Source organism: Micromesistius poutassou (genome assembly GCF_964030765.1).
Source record: "Micromesistius poutassou genome assembly, chromosome: 15".
NCBI lineage: Eukaryota > Metazoa > Chordata > Actinopteri > Gadiformes > Gadidae > Micromesistius > Micromesistius poutassou.
This window is the reverse complement of record NC_140285.1, coordinates 18,622,611-18,642,828: the sequence shown is the minus strand read 5'-3', so window position 1 is coordinate 18,642,828 and position 20,218 is coordinate 18,622,611. Positions and strand designations below refer to the sequence as shown.

Sequence of the window (20,218 nt, the reverse complement as noted above, 5' to 3'; positions counted from 1 at the left end):
AAAATGGTGATGGTTTATACCAAACATTTGATAAACCATTGCAACATATATAAATATACTGTATTCATATGAAATGTACTATACAAAAAAATACAAAACTATACCAATTGAATAATGACAAATAAAGAGGTGCAGTGCTTTAACAGAAACTACTTTACATTTCAACAAGTGACAGCATGTGGACCTCACATGAAGTTGCATCAGTTGCCAAACTCACATGTGGAACTTTTGAAAGTTAAGAAAATAAAGAAAAAGCTGTAGTTAAAGCATGCAGTTAACGACCATACCTCCTATCCACAAAGCTGATGACTTTGGAGGAAGGGTTTAACTTTAACTTACCAAATTCATTGAGTTAAGTTTAACACACCAAATCTCAAGAAGCATAGAGCGCCAAGCTGAACTTTCTTGCATCATGTAATTAATTACGTGAATACTAATTAGTAAGCTTAGATTAGTAAAATTCATAAACAGCTATAAATTATTAAGACAATGAGGTAATCGTTCATGAGATCATTTATATCATCAGTTAGCATTTTTTCAGGCATAAAATAATGATTTACCATCTATTAACATGCATTTTAAACACTTAATAATGCTGTACTTCTTGATTAGTTCAGGTAAAGTAAATGTAAAGTAAATGTCAGTGCTGCAGTTTTTTGTATGAGTTCATCTAAAGTTAGGACTATCTAAGCTTTTATAAATAAAAAAAATATATAAATGCTATATAAACAACTTATTACCACTTTATCAATGCCTCAAAGCTGCAGTCATTCTAAAGTGTTCCCAACAAAGGATATCAACAACTTTATAGAACCCATTACTTACTATGCAAATAGCTGCTTTCCATCTTCATAGTTCACAAAACAAGACTTTGAAAGTTGTGTCTTTCAAAAAAAACAATTCTACAAACTGCTGTGTGAACAATAAGGGAGTCAAGCGTCTATCAACGGTCTCAATACCCCCATCTGAAAATGTGTTGTCTTTTAAACGTTGAGAGATAAGAGGGAGAGGTTCTAGAGAGGGAAGAGAGACCATCATGAGGTAATAATAAGGGAGGGATTGGCTCAAGGTGAACCAGGGCACTCCGTTACAACAATGCACACCGTTAGGTTGCTTATCAATTCAACCACAGTTTATTGTTTCTGTCCCCAGAATGTCGGATATTGTTTATGGATTAAAAATAAATATATTTCACTCCTATCAAGATCATACATTGAGCTTTTCATTTATTGTATTTGTTGTCACGGTGGAAACACGCCGCTGGATATGCTACCGGTTGGCTGGTCCTCACAGAAGAAGGCCTGTTTGATTTGGGCTAGGTTGCCTTTCCTGCTCAAAGGCAAACAAAGGCTTTTTTGAAGTATTTTTGGAACACTACATGATATTCAGACATCTGTTTAGATCCCCGATAACAAACTATACTCATGAAGTTATCTTTGCACACAACCCTTTTTTTATGACACTGATGTGTCCACACGCATATATGTTCACTGGAATGGAAATGCAGCAACTCTGAGGTTTTGTTTGGAAATAGTTTGTTCAACACAAAAAAATAACCACTGTGGAAATACTGATGCAATGCAGTTACACAAAAAATATTGTTTAATATTGGCGAAGCTATAAAGCTTAAAAGGCTTTTAATGGAAGTGTATGTTGGGAACCACTGGTCTAGAACATAGACCTGACCTCACAGAATGGCTGAAGCACAAAACACAAAACCAATGAGACCCCTGCTTATTTTATAACCCGGACATAGAGGGATGGAGTTGTTTAAGATATACTCATGTTCACATGAATGTGAAGTGGGAAATAAAGATTGTTTTGATGAAGAACTACATGTTGCCTTGAAGGGCTCTATAATATTATTTTGCAGACACAAAAGCTGGGTCAGAATGAATTGAGAAGCAATACACAGAATATATGGAGGATTTAATTTCCGCCTGTATTAAAGTTTGATTGACGTTACGTTGAGTCATTCACGTTCACGTTATGTTATGTCATTCTAATAAAATAGACACAAGTAACATAACAACATTACCTTGCTAAAGCACCATTAAATGAGTGAACCTCCCACTCAAATTCAATAATGGGCAAAAACAATCATACAAAAAATGACTTTTTTGTGAAATGACTATGAGTGTGTTGAACGTTGTTGTAACTCTCTTGTAACTCTGTTACATAATCGTTCACATTACAGTGCTTCCCACAGACGCAGACTCTACCTGGTGGTGGGGGGGGGGGGGGGGGGGGTAGCTGTGGGGGGGCGATGCTGCGCTGGAGTACAGGTCACTGGTATGAGTCCCATGAGTCTAGCGTACCTGCCCAGGTGACGGCCTTCCAAGCATTCATCATTGGGCAGCAGCACATTTCTACTCAATATACAAATTACAAAGTACCCTTACCTAAACAATATCCCAACTGAAATGCAGCCGGGGACACCTCGCGTTTCAAAATGTTCCCAATGGATCCAAATCGCTGTATAGAAGTGTATCCTGCTAGCTGTACAATGGTACAAAGCAGTTTGCAGGCCAATGGAGCTACAAAAAAGGTGTGCCTCAATACTAGTGTTAGAGAGGAGGGGTGGAGGAGGGGCCACACACAGTTGGTCCAGTGTGTTGGTGGGAGAGCAAGAGTCAATGTGCTGCAAGGAACTAATATTTCACCCATTTTAAATAGTTACAAATTCAGAAAATATATGGAAACTCTTGACATGAATGACGTTGTTCTCTGGCACGGATACATTTTTTTAAAGTCACCAATTAATGTCTGGGAATCACTGAATTATCCTAATGGCTGGCATGAGCCAGTTGTCATAATAGTGAATCGCAGTAAGCTAGATAGATATTGAAAAATCATATAAATAAATTTGTTAGCTACTGAATTACTGTTTCCCCAGAAGTAAGTGGGTAAAGGGGATATGAGTCCATTGAAAAAGAGATGGTATTGAATGTCTACTGCATATCAATCTATATTTTTTAACAAAAAAACAAGGTCCATGATATCAAATTTAATTTAAAACTTGTGCTAATTGTTATTGATTTTCTTACTGACAATAAAGGGCAGCAGAGGTAAAAAAAACCATACCACCACTTCCTCCACTGATTCTTGATACTCCACATTCCAAACCATCATTCTGTGACTAAAACTCACAAAAAACAACTTAAGAAGAAACTTCCCCTTTTCTTTTAAAAACCAAAAATGATGTCTTACCTTTGTTGTTTTTGACCACAAAGATGAATCTGATCGCATAAAACCACCATAAACAGGTATTCCAGTGTCTGGGCCAAATGAGTATAGTATGGACATTGGAGTCATGTTCAATCTGTTTATTCTTGAAACCATGGCAACCTGTGTCCATTCCAAATGGGTCCGTGCAACAACATCAATACACCACAACTATATTCTTTACAGAACAAGGTTTGAGGAAAAAGGTAAATTGCCTTCAATCAGAACACATGTTCTTCAGCGCTGTCTAGTGGCCATATGTGTATTTGTGAGTGTTTGGCTTGGTGTCATTCGATTATATTTGCCCTGAACTTTAAATAGAGGGTTTCAAGTGTCAAAAGTTTTCCCTGTGGTATCGAATATTGATATTTTTCAAGGTATGGTATCGAAATTAGATAATCCAGTATCGTGACAACAGTACTATAAACGCGATTGTGTTTATTCAGTTAGGCCTACAAGAAATGTGAATGTTTTAAAAAGACATATCTTTGCTACTACCTTGGACATTTAGTTATGTACATTTGCATAAAATCCAGATAAAAGCATGCCGGTCTATATATAACTGGGCGATAGCTTTAATAGGTTGCAACGTTGGACTGAAATCCCTTCATGGCACGATGTGACCGTTCAGTAAATAAGTAAACAAAGAGAAGTTTGTTCTTTTTTAAACACGTACGGATGTGTGGAAGCTAACATTCAGCTTCAGTCTGAGCTAGGATGACTTTTCTGAGCCCCCCAAAATCAGGCTGGTGCCTTGCAAAAAGAGGCCCGTTAACGTAATTTAAATTTTTATTTGGTCAAGTGAATATGACATTCGGGTCAAACCTGACCTGTACTTTCCCTATGGGCAAGTGCTGTTAAAACCTTAAGCGCTGGTTACACTTCTACAACTGCGTAATGCGCTGTCCAACTGCGTAACCACAGAGACCCCTCGAGCCCTCATAGTTCTCTGTCGTGGTGCCGGATACGCAATGCAAGCGCTGCAGGCGCTGCCAGTGTTTACGTTGTGGTAGTAGTCGAACCGGAAAAGTAATTCCGGAAATGATGTTTTTAGAGGACCAATCCCAGCCCTTGCCGTCTCTGTTGTCGCTTGATGGAGTGACGGACACTTATATTTATATATATATATATATATATATATAAATATTTCATGCAACCGGAGACGACGGAGAGGCTCTCCGACAGGCTCTCCGGCGACGTAGAGGGCTCTCCGTAACCGACGTACAGCACTTTACGCAGGAGTAAAAATTAGGCTTTAGTGTCAACCCCTGCCTGTAGTAAACTCATTATTCATACAGTCAGAAATACTATAATTGACCGATCTGGTTGAATTTCAAACAGCACAATTTGTGTTTAAGCAAAGAATAACAAACTACCAGCAAAAATTAAAAGAAATTCACCCAAAGAGAAGGGAGTTATTTTTAGTAAAATTGCGGAACAGGTTGAAGGAAGAACTCAAGTAATGTCCAAACATTTTCGAAAAACACTTTTCGAAAAGAGGTTTAAGGAAATTAGTACAAAGATGAAGGTATTATCATTGGGTGTTAATTGTTTATCTATTTAGTTTATTATTTATTTCTTTTTTGTAACCGTTTTTTTATTTATTTATTCTTTTTGGAATTTCTGAATGAAATTATAGTTTTGATACTAAAAAATATACATAGTGAGATAATGTGTATATATATATATATTTACTTATTATATTTTTTGAAAAATGTGCAAGAAATGGTTTGATATGAACATATAAGTAATACATTTTATTTGTAGAAAATGATATATTTGGATGTGTTAAAAATAATATATATATAATAAATAAAAATATTAATAATACTAATTATGACTAAGGAAGCTTAATTACAATGAGTTACGGAGAAGGGGTGGGATTAAATAAGTGTGAACTTCTTCCCACTCCTTTTCGAACATGTAATTCCAATCCGCAAGTGTTTGTCATTTATGTATCTAATTATGCTTTCTATTTTGTGTAACATCATTATTTTCTGGAAATTCAATCAATCACTCAATCAATCTTTCACCCCTTTCAAATACATACTCTGCATCAAAGTAGCTTCTAAACCATAGTTCCAAACCCTAGATGACGCCATTGTTGCCACATTGTAATTATTGTAATAATGGCGCCATCTTGCTGTGTACCTCGATGCTGTTTGCCTGTACACATTTCATCAAATACATTTTTTTTGTGGTTTTCAAATTTACATCTTACAAAACTGCAATGGGAGTGTTTGATTTAGTTTACTTTGTCATAGAACAATACCAAATACATTGTTGTAAAGGTCTCGTCTTGTAGAATATGTGAATTTGAGAGATGTTTGTAACTGAGCTTATGACCCATGTACCCTGAGAGCATGTCACATTTGAAACACTAAAGTTTGGCACACATTTGGCACTGAAGTTGGCTACCAAAAGGTTAACCTGGTAAGGTTTTGGACATCTACTTTTAGATGTACTCATAGTTTTAATGGGAGGCGGGAAGTTAATCCACATATAATGCCCCAACATATATTTCATAACTTTGCTAATTCAATATTACAATTCTGCCAATGCAGATCTATTCTCAGACCTAATTAACCTTGACTAACACATGCATTTGTTTTGTAATTGTTTTTTAAACTTCATGTTTATACTTGAACACAAAAAAATATACACATTTAAGTAATAACCATGAGGCCCTTGCAACAAGATGGTGCCAATTCTCACCAGCTTTTTGTTTTTGTAGTTGGCTAGGATAAGGGTTTAAAAATAGTTTTAAACAGTCTATGTTTTAAAGGGGTTGAAGTACATTATACCTAATATAACTTTATATATGTTGAAATACCTTTAAACATTAAATAGTAGGCCTGAGACTGGTTGTATGAAAATTACATTTAGTGTAGGCTATTCAAGGGCTACTTTAGTAGGTACAATGTATTGCTATCTGCTACCAAAAGACCACGTTGCATTCTATTTTGTTGTAATCCGTGAAATCAATTAGTCAAGTAGTAGTCATACATCTTCCCTAGATTCGTAAATAAATCAGAATATAGGGCAAATCAATGTACTGTAATTCATTTGCAGCCAGAAATCGACATGGGGAAAAAAGTTAATTTACTCATGGCAGCCATGGATCATCGGCAATGAATCACTTCATATCTTAAATGCACCATGCTCCATGTACCCCAAGTCCAAGTTTATTTACGTTGTGTTAAACGTAAATAAAAACAGAATACAATGATTTGCAAATCCTTTTCACCCTTTTCCTTTGTTTTTTTGCAAATATTCACTCATTTTGAATTTGATGCCTGCAACATGTTCCAAAAAGGCTGGGACAGGGGCGACAAAAGACTGGGAAAGATGAGGAGTGCTCAATAAACACCTGGTTGGAACATTCCACAGGTGAACAGGTTCATTGGAAACAGGTCAGTGTCATGAATGGGTATAAAAGAAGCATCCCCGAAGGGCTCAGTCATTCACAAGCAAGGATGGGGCGAGGTTCACCGCTTTGTGAACAACTGCGTGAGCAAATAGCCCAACAGTTAGAACAATGTTTCTATTTATTTTTTTAGGATATTACCACATGGGCTCAGGAACACTTCAGAAAACCATTGTCAGTTAACACAGTTTGTCGCTACATCTACAAGTGCAAGTTAAAACTGTACCATGCAAAGTGAAAGCCATATATCAACAACACCCAGAAACGCCGCCGGCTTCTCTGGGCCCGAGCTCATCTGAGATGGACTGACGCAAAGTGGAAAAGTGTGCGGTGGTCTGACGAGTCCACATTTCAAATAGTTTTTGGAAATGATGGACATCGTGTCCTCCGGGCCAAAGAGGAAAGGACCATCCGGATTGTTATCAGTGTAGTTCAAAAGCCAGCATCTGTGTTGGTATGGGGGGGTGTTAGTGCCCATGGCATGGGTAACTTGCACATCTGTGAAGGCACCATTAATGCTGAAAGGTACAGTTGTTCTTAAACTGTTGGGCTATTTGCTCACGCAGTTGTTCACAAAGTGGTGAACCTTGCCCCATCCTTGCTTGTGAATGAATCTATGGCGGGTTGGAGCTGCGTTACTTTCTGCCAATTCAGGGAAGTTGTGTGTAAATGACAAATGTTAGTAAAGTATTTTAGTAGGTTTAGGGATGCACCGATCCGACTTTTTCAGTTCCGATGCCGGGGCCTTGCGTATCGGTCGATACCCGATATCGATCCGATATCAGTCAGCACGTTTACATGCAGAGTCATAATCGGGTAACTAAACAAATAAGACCTCAACAGGACTTGTAAAATGCATGTAAACACCTTTATCCAATCTACTTTCCACAAAAATCGGCACGTGAACGGACAAGCTAAATCGGATAAGAACACCTAGATAAGTCGTTCATAGTCTGGTCTCTACCTGCATGTAAACAGCATGTTTCGGAGTTCACGTTCTGCGCATGCTCGAAATCATTTCTGGAGGCCGTAGGCCGGAAGTAGAAGGAGACGGTATACGTGTTGTTGTCGCTGTCGGAAAACGAGAAACGGCGATTTATTAAGAAAGGTGGCGCAGAAGATAGAGGAAGCCGGTGAATGTAGTTAACCCCTATAAGAAGCATATCCCTGGCCGCAGGAGAGCACATGGCATGCATTCATTAAAGGTGGAAGCACACAGACGCTACGCTTCGACTTCACCCAAGGCTGAATTAAAAGTACATGTTTTCCTAAACGTGGGTCATCAATGAGGTTGTTAAGTAGTAACTTCGGGCACATCTGTTAAAATAAACGTTTATTTCTTCCGACGTCTTTATGATCTTTATTCATTCATTGCGCCGCGGCCGAACTGACGGGGATATTCTCTGATATCAGTGTTTCCCACACATAGGCCAATGTGTGGCGCTGCACCACAGATTGAATAGATTTTTTTTTTTTACTTGAACGCGATTTTTAAATGTAACTCCGCCAGCCCAAAATCGCCCCCCCCCCCCTCCCTGTCAACAATCCTGTCCGTCCCCCCCCCCCCCCCCCCCCGTCAACAATCCCGTCCGTCCGCCCGCAACCCAACTCGCATTTTCTATTATCGATAATAACCTCCCCCCCCCACAACAACTCCGCCAGCCCGTAACCACGCCTCGCCCCCCCAACCTCCCCCTCCCTCAACAAATCCGCCACACATTGCTACCTGGTCTGTGGGAAACACTGGATATTATGAATCTAAGACCGCGTCGGGTTCTCCGACTCTCGGGTACATCCACAACAAGTAAAGACTCGTAGTGTGGTTCATCTCGGTCATGGGGGAGAAGGAATTGGGGGAATGCCGTATACGGACAGGCGGCGGAGGGGCTGCTCCGGTGGGAGAAAGATGTTTTCAGCAGACTGTTGTCAACTCACTTCGGGTCAGCAATTTATTTAAAAAGCTGGCGCAGAAGACGGAGGAAGCCGGTGTCGTGCCAATGTAGTTACCCCCTATAATAAGTGTATAATCATCAACATGCATTCAGTACATATACGCTTCGATTTCACCCAATGCTGAATTAAAAGTACATGTTTTTCTAAATGTTGCTCATCAATGAGGTTGTAAAGTAGTAACTACGATCTTTATTCCTTCATTGCGCCGCGGCCGAACTGACGGGGATATTCTCTGATATTATGAAAAGCAACATGGAGGAGAAAGCGATGTTTTCAGTAGACAGCTGTCAGTTCGGGTCCATATAATTTCTCTGACACTCCATTGTTCCGACCTCTCGGTCGTATGCGGACTCCTCCGCCAGCAGAGCCAGCTCCTCGGGCTGGACTCCGCATACGACAGAGGCAACGCTCACTTTACACGCATTGCAAACAGCCGTCGAGCTAGTTGGTGTGGTGAGACTGAAATATCTCCAAATCACAGACCCCTTCGTGCGCCCCATGCTGTCTGTCGCAGCAACTCCACTCAATGCCCGCGCGTCGCAGCATGCATGACGTAGCCTGTGTCGTGTAATATGTTTTAAAATATTATTTAAAAAGGGACGGATCGGTCTTACGGATCGGTTTGCTTTTACAGATACCCGATCCAGCTAAAATGTTGATATCGGGGCCGATATCCGATCCTAATATCGGATTGGTGCATCCCTAAGTAGGTTTATGGTTTTCTGCTACTAAGAAGTACCCTGGTGACCGTTTATGTAAATCCATCCCTCTCATTGTCTCTCCGCTAGTGAGATTTGGCATACATTAGCTTTGCAACTAGCTAGGCTAGCTATATAAGCCTGTTGTTCGGTGCACTATTAGAGAAGTGAACTCAACCATCTTATACGGTTATACACTGTTCAGTGCATGCACAGGTTATACACTGTTCAGTGTATAACCGTATTGCCTGGCTAAGCCCCCCTCATAGATATGCTAATGTATACAGTTCCTAATTACAGGGACATTCATACAGCTCTTATATTATGCATCTTGAAAAGGCAATTGCTTGTGTGTTACTGTTCATTATTATGCATGTTAATGAATCATTTTCCCCCTTAGAACCACATCCTCCAATAAACGTTTCTAAACCGGAGCTAGCCCCAGTGATCTCTGGTTAACCGGAGCTAGCCCCAGTGACCTCTGGCTAACCGGAGCTAGCCCCAGTGACCTCTGGCTAACCGGAGCTAGCCCCAGTGACCTCTGGCTAACCGGAGTTAGCCCCAGTAATCTCTGGCTAACCGGAGCTAGCCCCAGTGACCGCTGGTTAACCGGAGCTAGCCCCAGTCAGTACGTTTACATGCACAGCTTAATCCGATTAAAGCCATAGTTCGACTATGCTCCGCAATTGGACAACTGCAATTGTCCGAGTATACATGGCGGTGATTAAATCGATTCATTGGCCGAAGCGTGTCATTCCCCGGTACGATAGGTGGCGCTGTGTCCATTTCAACTAGTGGTAATAGAGCCACCGGTTGACGTCACCAGCAACAACAAACTCAGGCGCCTGCATTCAAGAGAGATGTTTTCAGTAGACAGCTGTCAGTTCACTTCGGGTCCATATCATTTCTCAGACGCTCCATTGTTCGACCTCTCGTCGTATGCCGACTCCAGCCGGAGGAGCTGGCTCTGCCGGCAGAGGAGTCCGCATACGAGGTTGGAACAATGGAGGGTCAGAGAAATTATATGGTCCCGAAGTGAACTGACAGCTGTCTACTGAAAACATTGCGTTCTCCTCCATGTCGCGTTTCAATCTGGACTTCAGAGAGTCAAAGCCAAAGTTCCTTTCCCCTAATTCCCCTAATACCTTTAATGAATGTATGCCATGCACGCTCCCACGGCCGGGACACAATTCTTATAGGGGGTAACTACATTCACCGGCTTCCTCCATCTTCTGCGCCACCTTTTTAAATAAATCACAGTTTCTCGTTTTCCGACGGCGACAACAACACGACTACAACACGACTATCGTCTCCTTCTACTTCCGGCTCACGGCCCCGGGAAAAGATCTTGAGCATGCACAGAACGCAATTCAACGCATAATCCAATTCGACTCCGTACATGCACACTTAACTCGACTATGAATCGCATTATCTAGGGGTCTTAATTCGACTATGAGAAACCCAATTCGATTAGATTTTAGCTTGACTAAGGTGTATACATGCATCTTAGTAATCCAATCATAGTTGGACTAACCCAATAATTCGACTTTCTTGAGTGTCATGTAAACGCACTGAGTGACCTCTGGCTAACCAGAGCTAGCCCCAGTGACCTCTGCCTGGCGTTCACCGAGACCTAGATTTAAATTGTCTTTTATTTTCTTGAAGTGTGCCCAGGTGGAACTTTTGCGGGACTTTGACGTTAGTTAGCCTATATACCAATAGAATAGGCCAACACTGAACTAACTAGGTAACTTACACAACGTGCTGTTAAATGACACTGTTGAGCCCTGTTGTCGCTCCCCGGTCGAGACTAAACGTATGTTTGTTTGTGGTCTAGCAAATATATTAATATTTATGCTTGTGTATATATATATATATATATATGTATATATATATTGTGCACAATTAATGAAAAAAAATTAATTGGGTTACACAACCAACTCCAGTTCCGTCTGTTAATTTGTGTTTATTTGAATTTTTTGGAATGGTCCATAGTAAAGAATCGGCTTTGACCCTTGCTAAAGAATAATCAAATATTCGACTATTCTGACCAATCCCTAGAAAAAACAAAGGGTCCAGCTGAATCAGGTGAGAACCAGGCACCAGCCATGGTAGTTTTATTTAGTTTTTCTATCATTGTATTGTATTATTTTGCATTGTAAACTATACTTTTGTTCATTTAATACAAACATGTGATCGTAGCCTATGTACAAGTTAAGCAACAAAGTTTGAAACCACTGTAACCACTTCTTCCTCGTCTCTCTCTACACATGGTTAGGATGTGTTACAGTCTACACAGTCTACAGTCTGCACATGCTGAAACAGGCTTCCTGCTGGCCCATTCGCCCCCATCTGACTGAATTAAAACCTCAAGTTGAATCGTAAGTAACTTGAAACCAGTGCAAATCATTTTCCCACTTGTGTATCAAACACAATCTTAGAGCCATATAAATCTAGGAAACCACCAGATTGAATTATGTTCCAGGGTTTTATTTTGGATTAAATATTTGTCAAACTGATCATCTAATGATCATAATCATACAATAGGATCCTCATTAGGAGATTAGGATAGTCTCATGCCAATCTTACTCTGAGTGTCCGCCTCTGTATATTTTTATCTTTTACCTTTATCTCTCTAGCCCTCTCAGTCAAATTCCATTAAAAAGTGTTTTAATTGGATGGGAAATACACTGTTACATTACCAAACAGTTTAAAATGGAAAGGGGAAGAAATAACAATGTTGACTTTGAAAGTATCAAAATATATATATATATATATATATCTATAATATATATAAAAGGAGGTAGGAAGTCGAATAATTGATGGCTCTTGTGTATTACAAATGCTGAATTATCAAAGTGTTATAATGTTTCAAGTGTAGGTGTACACATAAATAAGGTTTCTGAAGGTAGCAAAAACGTAACAGAACAACCACAAAAACGATGTGGAAACGATACACACATACACATTACCACATTCAATAAGGGCCGTGTGGGACTCCTAGTACTATACTGTACTAGGCATTATTATATTATACCAACTATGTTTTTGTTGGTTGTAAGCCTAAATGTTTGAAGGAAGTATTTTAAAACGCTAGATAATTAGGCTGCATTAACTAAAAGGGTAAATACCAGCTGATGGAGTGTGGGACATATGTACTAACAGAGACAGGGTCTCTGGAGAAACTTACAACAAGTTTACTGTGCAGACAGTCAGAGACGCTTCTACTTCTGTTTTCTGCTGCTAATTATATGTATTTAAATGTATGTAGGTAAAGCACATTGGACTGCACGTGGCACGTGGCATGTGCATGAAGCTTGAAGCGACCACGACGAGCATCACTGACCCATGGACCCCCTCACTGACCCCCCCTCACTGACCCCCCCTCACTGACCCCCTCACTGACCCCCTCACTGAGCCCCTCACTGACCCCCCCTCACTGACCCCCTCACTGACCCCCTCACTGAGCCCCTCACTGACCCCCTCACTGACCCCCTCACTGAGCCCCTCACTGACCCCCTCACTGACCCCCTCACTGACCCCCCCTCACTGACCCCCTCACTGACCCCCTCACTGAGCTGCACGGTTCACAACATGGGGAGGATCATCTTATTACAAAACATCAAAGACACGGAAGCACCAAAAAACCTCTTCCGTGTAACATGAACACACTAGTGTCAGATATAAGTGTCTTGTTCCAACATCATCACACGTCGAGCTTCATGTGTTTCGTAAAATGAAGACGTGTTGTGTACTTCAAAACACATGACAATGGAATCAGACCACCAGTGGATCACAGACATGGAGCCTATCTTAACACATAATAACGACACCACGCTGAACGCCTCTTTTGTTCGTCCATTGAAACCCTATCATCTGGCAGAAACATTGGCGATCGTAGTTTCACCGATGGTCACTCGTGGTAGAGGTTGTTATCATCGACAGTCACAATGTAGACAGAAGGCACCATGGATTGTACAGAAGGCATGTCATGGATTGTACAGAAGGCATGTCATGGATTGTACAGAAGGCATGTCATGGATTGTACAGAAGGCATGTCATGGATTGTTCAGCATCGCATGTGAACATGTGCGTCAGGCACACAGCGGAGGCTGAGCAGACAGAGCATCCCTGTCACATCATCACCACGGGCTGGGGAATAAAGAGCTTACCTTACGGTCACAAGGGTGCATGATGTGGACGCCTCGTGCATCTAAATACATTGAGATTAATCCACGACGCGGCATAGCCACCGCCGACAGGTTCCGCTGTATGTATGTAGGAGTTCAGCGCGGTGCCGGCAGGGGGCGTCAGAGCGCTTCAGTCTGAAGGCAGCTCGTCCAATGAGACCCTCCGTCCAGGCCGGTTGGGATGAAGCCACATGAGTTGATCAAAAGCGTTGCTAACCAGCCGGGTATTCTGACTATTACGAACTCATCCCGAGAGTCTAGTGTTACATTTATATATTTATTTACATTTTTATATTTATTGTATGATAGGAAGGCTAAACCCTTTACATTTCAGATAGTTTACGTTTTTGATCCCGAAAACGAATCCAATCTCATTAGTCAAATTAAATTTAAAAGGCCTTATTTCCGTCGAAATGTTGAAGTACCTTGCCAAACAACTAAGTAATAAGATGATAGCCTACAATAGCCTACAATAACAACAGGGCTCTCAAGTTTTGAAGACAGGCAAGAGTGACATTCCCCCCCGCCCCCCGGGTCCCCCCCCCCCTTCAAAGGGGCGCGGGTGGGCCACAGGAATGGGCGAGTTTCATTGGTAATATTATTATTAGTGTTGTTGTTGCTGTTGTTGTCATTACTGTAATTTATCAAATTTGTGGAACAAAAGACTTGACACATGGCACAATTTAACAAAATACAAAGTATTTATTCATTCCAATTTTCTGTGTGTGTGTCTTCACAAAAAAAACAAGGTTACCTCTATTTTCCCTCACTTTTGGTTTAGGTCTATAACACTGGTGTGTGTGTGTGTGTGTGTGTGTGTGTGTGTGTGTGTGTGTGTGTGTGTGTGTGTGTGTGTGAGTGAGTGAGTGAGTGAGTGAGTGAGTGAGTGAGTGAGTGAGTGAGTGAGTGAGTGAGTGAGTGAGTGAGTGAGTGAGTGAGAGAGAGAGATTATGACTGGTGTTTTTGATTGTATGTGTTGGTTGCCTTTTTGGACTCCTTTATCATTCTTGGTGTAGGCTCCCATTTAAAACAGTTTGGCTCTAGCCCAGCCATTTTAAGGGTCATAATGGAGGACACCCTCTCAGCATCGGCATTTGAATACGGGAGAACTAAAACCAGGGTCGCAATCTTGGACAGCCTTCCAAATTGGTTCAAGCCAGTCACCTTTGAAAAAATAAACCAAGGGCCTCTATTACCAATTGGGTGGCTGCATTTTGTCAACAAACAAAGAATCACGCGAACAATGCTATTTTCTGATTGGCTATTGTGTAGCCCCTCCTCTTGGCTGGTAAGTGGCGGGCTGCGATTTAGAAAACCAGGGGAGACGCGCCTGTTCCATGGTGAGAGCTCATGTTGGGTGCTGCGGCAGTGGCATATAAGTTATTTTTCAGTGGAGAAATGCCATGTGTGGCGGGAGGGCGTGACAAAAGACCGAAATGAGTGACTGTCACGCTCAATGCATGACACTTGAGAGCCCTGTAACAAAGTACTCTAATAGGGTTTATAACGGGTGGCTGAAATCAAGCGATCTGATTGGTTCCCAACTGTTGTATAATGAGCGTATACACACAGCTATGACGCCCGTTCAGTTTACAGAGTCCAGTATCACTCCGCGCCTAACTTGAACCGTTGTTTATTTATATATAAAAGCAATAGCATAGTTCACTGAAGCCTAAAAACATGTTGATTGCTGGAGAGGGTGGAAATGTTGTAAAGCAATAGGCACACAGTGAGTGAACTCGATAGAAGGCTAAATTGCCGGCGAACCGAGCTACCGTCTTTAGCCTAGCATAGACCTCTGAAGAATAAGTCCCTCCCCCGAGGCTCCGGTTCCCTTGGTCAAATGTCTATGGGGAATAACACAGGGTTTATGAATGATTGTACATAACAAACTCTGTAGGTGGCAGAGAAGTAAAAGCTGCGTCACGTTTTCAACTACAACCTTTTTCCATCTGGTTTCCACTTGGGTTTTGGATTGTCGGGGCCGTTAAAGTAGTAAACGAGTATTAATGCTAACCGGGAGCTAGTTCCAACCTGCGCAGACTTCATACGTCCTACTTAGGGAGGAGGGAGTGCTCGCCACCAGTCACAACCTACCATGATGGTCATTTCACACGCGATTTCAGTGGTGTATAAAACTTATTCACTGGCGAGGTTCAGCCTCTTTTCTCCATGACTTGACTTTTTGGTTCGACCGTGATAAGAGTTTGTTGGCTTTTACTGAGATTTAGATCGATTTGATCGATTTCACACATGAACGAGCAGCGTTGGCGCCACCTCCATAGGCGGGCTCTGGTGCCACTGTCAGTGAAGACAAACTATGAAACATTGCCGTTGCTATGCAACCTTAACTGGGAGAGTCGTGACGTCCTAAGTCTGCGCAGATCCGCGTTAGCATAATGCTTCTTCATAATAGTTTACTACTTTAACGGCCCGACAATCCAAAACCCAAGTGGAAACCAGATGGAAAAAGTGTGTAGTTCAAAACGTGACGCAGCTTTTACTTCTCCACCACCTACAGAGTTTGTTATGGACGATCATTCATAAACCCCCTGTTATTTCACATAGACATTTGACCGAGGGAACCGGAGCCTCGGAGGCGGGACTTATTCTTCAGAGGTCTATTCTCTCTGAAGGATGCTACAGTGTGTTGCATAGCAACCGCCATACACTTTGCAGGCAGCCAGGAGGGACTACTTTTTTGTATTCGTTAAAAAAAATGCTTTTTCGACTTTCTCGCTTTTTCAAAATTGAGGGTGTTTATGACTTTCATTTCGCCATACTTACGTAACCGTTTTATGAAAGCAATAGATCACTTCAGTCAGTTAAATGTTCTCATTATACCACAGTTAAGGGGGACAACGCCCCTTAACTGCAGCAATATCCAGAGCAATGTCAAATGGTAACACGACTTCTTGGAGATTCTGCAAACTCTGCAACTGCAACTGAGTTTACATGGACAACCTTAACCTGACTATGGACCTTATGCTGATTATGGCAATATTGCGATTAAAGTGTTTACATGAGTTATTAAAAGAATACTCTGTTCATATTCCAAGCTTACATGTAGCCCAGCATAGACTGGTTAAGGTGTGATCTTTAACTTTCTCACGATCATCTCGAAGTAGCCGTAATATTGTTTCCATAGTAACGCTCATGTAGCATCAAGGCCAATTTCCACCAGAACCATCACAGAAACCGTCACAGAACCGTCACGGAAGCGTCACGGAAGCGTCACGGCAGTAAAACGTTCGCCGAAGACAATAGAAACCATTAAAGTCAATGTAGGCTATTCCACTAGATACGGCAGCGGCACGGACCCATCCCCAAACCGGCACTTCGTTTACCATACTTGCCTCTTCTATTTTTGAAAGTAGCCGGTTCGCAGCCGTGTCTCAGAACACTTCTACAGCCAATCAGTTTGCATTTGCTCATGAATATTCATGAGCTCACATCGACCCCTATGCAATTCACTAACGGTAATATTATACAGTCTATCTATGGTCCTCATCCTCATCAGGACCATAGATAGACTGTATAATATTACCGTTAGTGAACTGCATAGGGGTCGATCTATGGTATCAATAGCTAATCAGTGTCACCTTGCTAATGGTTGAATACTACAACAATAACGATGTAGGATTTGCTACAGACTCACAGACAGCATTACTTATTTTAATCTAAATCTCTCTGTTTTGAAAACAGTCCAACACACTACGCTTCGAATTCACCCAAGGCCGAATTCAAAGTACATGTTTTACTAAATGTTGGTCATCAACAAGGTTGTAAAGTAGTAACTTTGGGCACATCTGTCAAAATAAACATTATTTTCTTCCGACGTGTTTATGATCTTTATTCATTCATTGCGCCGCGGCCGAACTGACGGGGATATTCTCTGATATTATGAATAAAGACTGCGTCGGGTCTCAGACTCTCTGGTACTTCCACAACTAGTAAAGACTTGTAGTGGGGGTTATCTCGGCCACGGGGGAGAAGGAATTGGGGGGAAAGGAATTCGCTGTTCAGATTCAAATTTGGCTTTGAATCTGAACAGCGACAGGAGGAGAAAGGGATTGTTGCCGTATGCAGACTCCTGGAGGAGCTCCTCCCACCGATTGATACGTTAACATTACAAGTTCAGTCAGAAGTCAACAGCTGAAATATGGATGATGAATTGTTGAGGTGGAACAACACTGTTGGCGCATTCTATTGGTAAGCGGAATACTGGATATTTTTCCAGTCCGGAAAAGTACAAAAGAACCCCCGTCCTACCCGAAGGTCTGGTCATCAAACTCAGGGAAGGTCCAGGGAGACTGAGTGGGAAGAATCGACATCACAACGATAATGGCGACGCACATTATGAATGGGAAACAAAGTTATGCGTCCTCAGCTTGTCCCCGTATATGCTGTTTAATTAAGCGTTTGTACTTTCTAATGGCATTTCTATTTCCACTGCTGATTTGTGTTAGAAAAAAAGTCTGTGCAAGCCTGTTGGAGCCTAAAGTCGTTTGAACCAGCAGTCTATGGCTAGACGTTGCTCAGCAACCATGCAAACAAAAACAACCTTACGGCGCGCTGCCATGATTTCCGGACTGTTGCAATGAAACGCTTTCAGATCAGATGTGTCATTCGGTCATATAAATCTGGGAAGGATTGACCGGCCTGGATTGCCAATAGAATGCGTCATGTGTCCTGTCCTGTGACGTCGCAGCCGTGACGTGTCCGGACCGCGTCCAGCGGGGACGGCAGTACGGAACACAGCCGTTTCACTGCCGGGACGCTTCAGTGACGGTTCTGGTGGAAATTGACCTATAGTATCAGCTTGCCTAACCATGCTACCCTATACTATAATTTTGGTTTTCTTATTGATTATTATGCTTGAGAACAACTTATGAAAAAAAATATGAAACTTAAACGGTATCTGCTACCGTATCCGTACAACATAACAAATGTGAGACTTGTGTGTTTCACGAGTAAACAACACTCGTTGTAAGTCAGTTTGTTGCCATAATGTGACTCTCAGTTGTCAGCTTGTCGCAAAATGCTGCGAATAATCTGAAAGGACGTTATAATGCGATTACGGTGTATACATGTCTAGAATGCACCATAATAATCAGAATATGATTGGAATACTCCACATACCTTATTCAGATTATGCTTATTCCGAATATGACCTTAATCTTATTAAGGCAATCGGAGAATGTTGTTTACATGGCAGCGTCATATTCTGATTAAGACCTTATTCCGATTAATATCGGAGTATTAATGTTCATGTAAACGCAGTCAATGGATGTGGTGGGAACCAGTGACCAGGTTCAGGTTCCAGTTCCAGTGTCCTCCTAACTACCCCTTCAACAGGCTGGCAGCAAGTTGTGCCGTTTGTGTAAACAGCGTTTTATAATCTTGCTACAGTCAAAATTCAAAGACGTTTGCACAATGCATCATTTTTCTCTTGGGTCTTTCGCAGCTTTTGGTTTGTCAGGTAGGCTATTCTGACACACTTTTCTCTTTTCTTACGAATAGAACCATTACTTATTGTGTGTGTGTGTGTGTGTGTGTGTGTGGGGGGGGGGGGGGGGAACCAGTAGAGAACTGAAAGCATGTTGGCATGTGAAGCGCTGGTGTTAAAGTCTGATGACTCACTTAGTCTGTAACTGCTCCAGCTACATGCATGCTTGCTACAGCAGGCATTACAGTCTTTTGACTTTTGTCCTTTGTTTATTTTGTTTGTCAATGGGTGAATAGAGTGTGTGTGCATGCCTGTGTGTTTCACAGCAGTATCACTAGTCACTAATCATCCTTGAATAGCCTGGATTGTGTTGATGCTTGCTGATGCAAGGGGTTAAGTTTAAGCCCTTTCGTGAAAAGCAAAGGTGGTTCACTCTACCTTTTTTCACTTCAATTGATTTCCTTTCCATCGCAGTGCAATATCCAGTACAATATTCTGCAACGGTAATATACAAGCTATACGCCTCAAATGAAGGCATTTTAGACATTATTAGAGTATAATTCATATTATTATTGGGTTAGGGTAGGGTTTCGCAATTGCAACAGATTGCCTATTATTCTATTATTCACTATTATTCACCCAGAGCCTTTTCATTGGTCATGCAAGGGATGGGCACATTGCAGCCATGAACTGCCTAGCTCCGCAGACCAGCTTTGGACCAGCCTGGGTCTCTTGACCCAAAATATCCTTAAAAGACCAAAGCCAGGACCAGCAGCGCAGAAGAACATACCATCAGCAGGAGGGTGACTGGTATGCTGAACTGGTCAGCCCAGTGGGTTGGTTCACCATCCAGTCGCTTTGTGGACTCTTCCAACCTATCTTAAGACGTGTTGTGATAACAGTCTTAACACTAGCTGTCCCTGTGTTGTGATAAGTCTTAACACTAGCTGTCCCTGTGTTGTGATAAGTCTTAACACTAGCTGTCCCTGTGTTGTGATAACAGTCTTAACACTAGCTGTCCCTGTGTTGTGATAACAGTCTTAACACTAGCTGTCCCTGTGTTGTGATAACAGTCTTAACACTAGCTGTCCCTGTGTTGTGATAAGTCTTAACACTAGCTGTCCCTGTGTTGTGATAACAGTCTTAACACTAGCTGTCCCTGTGTTGTGATAACAGTCTTAACACTAGCTGTCCCTGTGTTGTGATAACAGTCTTAACACTAGCTGTCCCTGTGTTGTGATAAGTCTTAACACTAGCTGTCCCTGTGAGGAACTTA

The 20,218-nt window shown here is 41.7% G+C and overlaps 1 protein-coding gene across 1 annotated transcript in view; it reads right to left on the bottom strand.

The window, feature by feature from the left end:
• slco4a1 (solute carrier organic anion transporter family, member 4A1) overlaps positions 1–13,540 on the bottom strand; it is a 58,321-nt gene extending 44,781 nt beyond the window's left edge. The window contains exon 1 of the mRNA XM_084479317.1: positions 13,476–13,540. The gene's annotated coding sequence lies outside the window, so the exon portion shown is untranslated. The remainder of the gene's footprint in view (positions 1–13,475) is intronic.
• Positions 13,541–20,218: the final 6,678 nt, after the last annotated feature.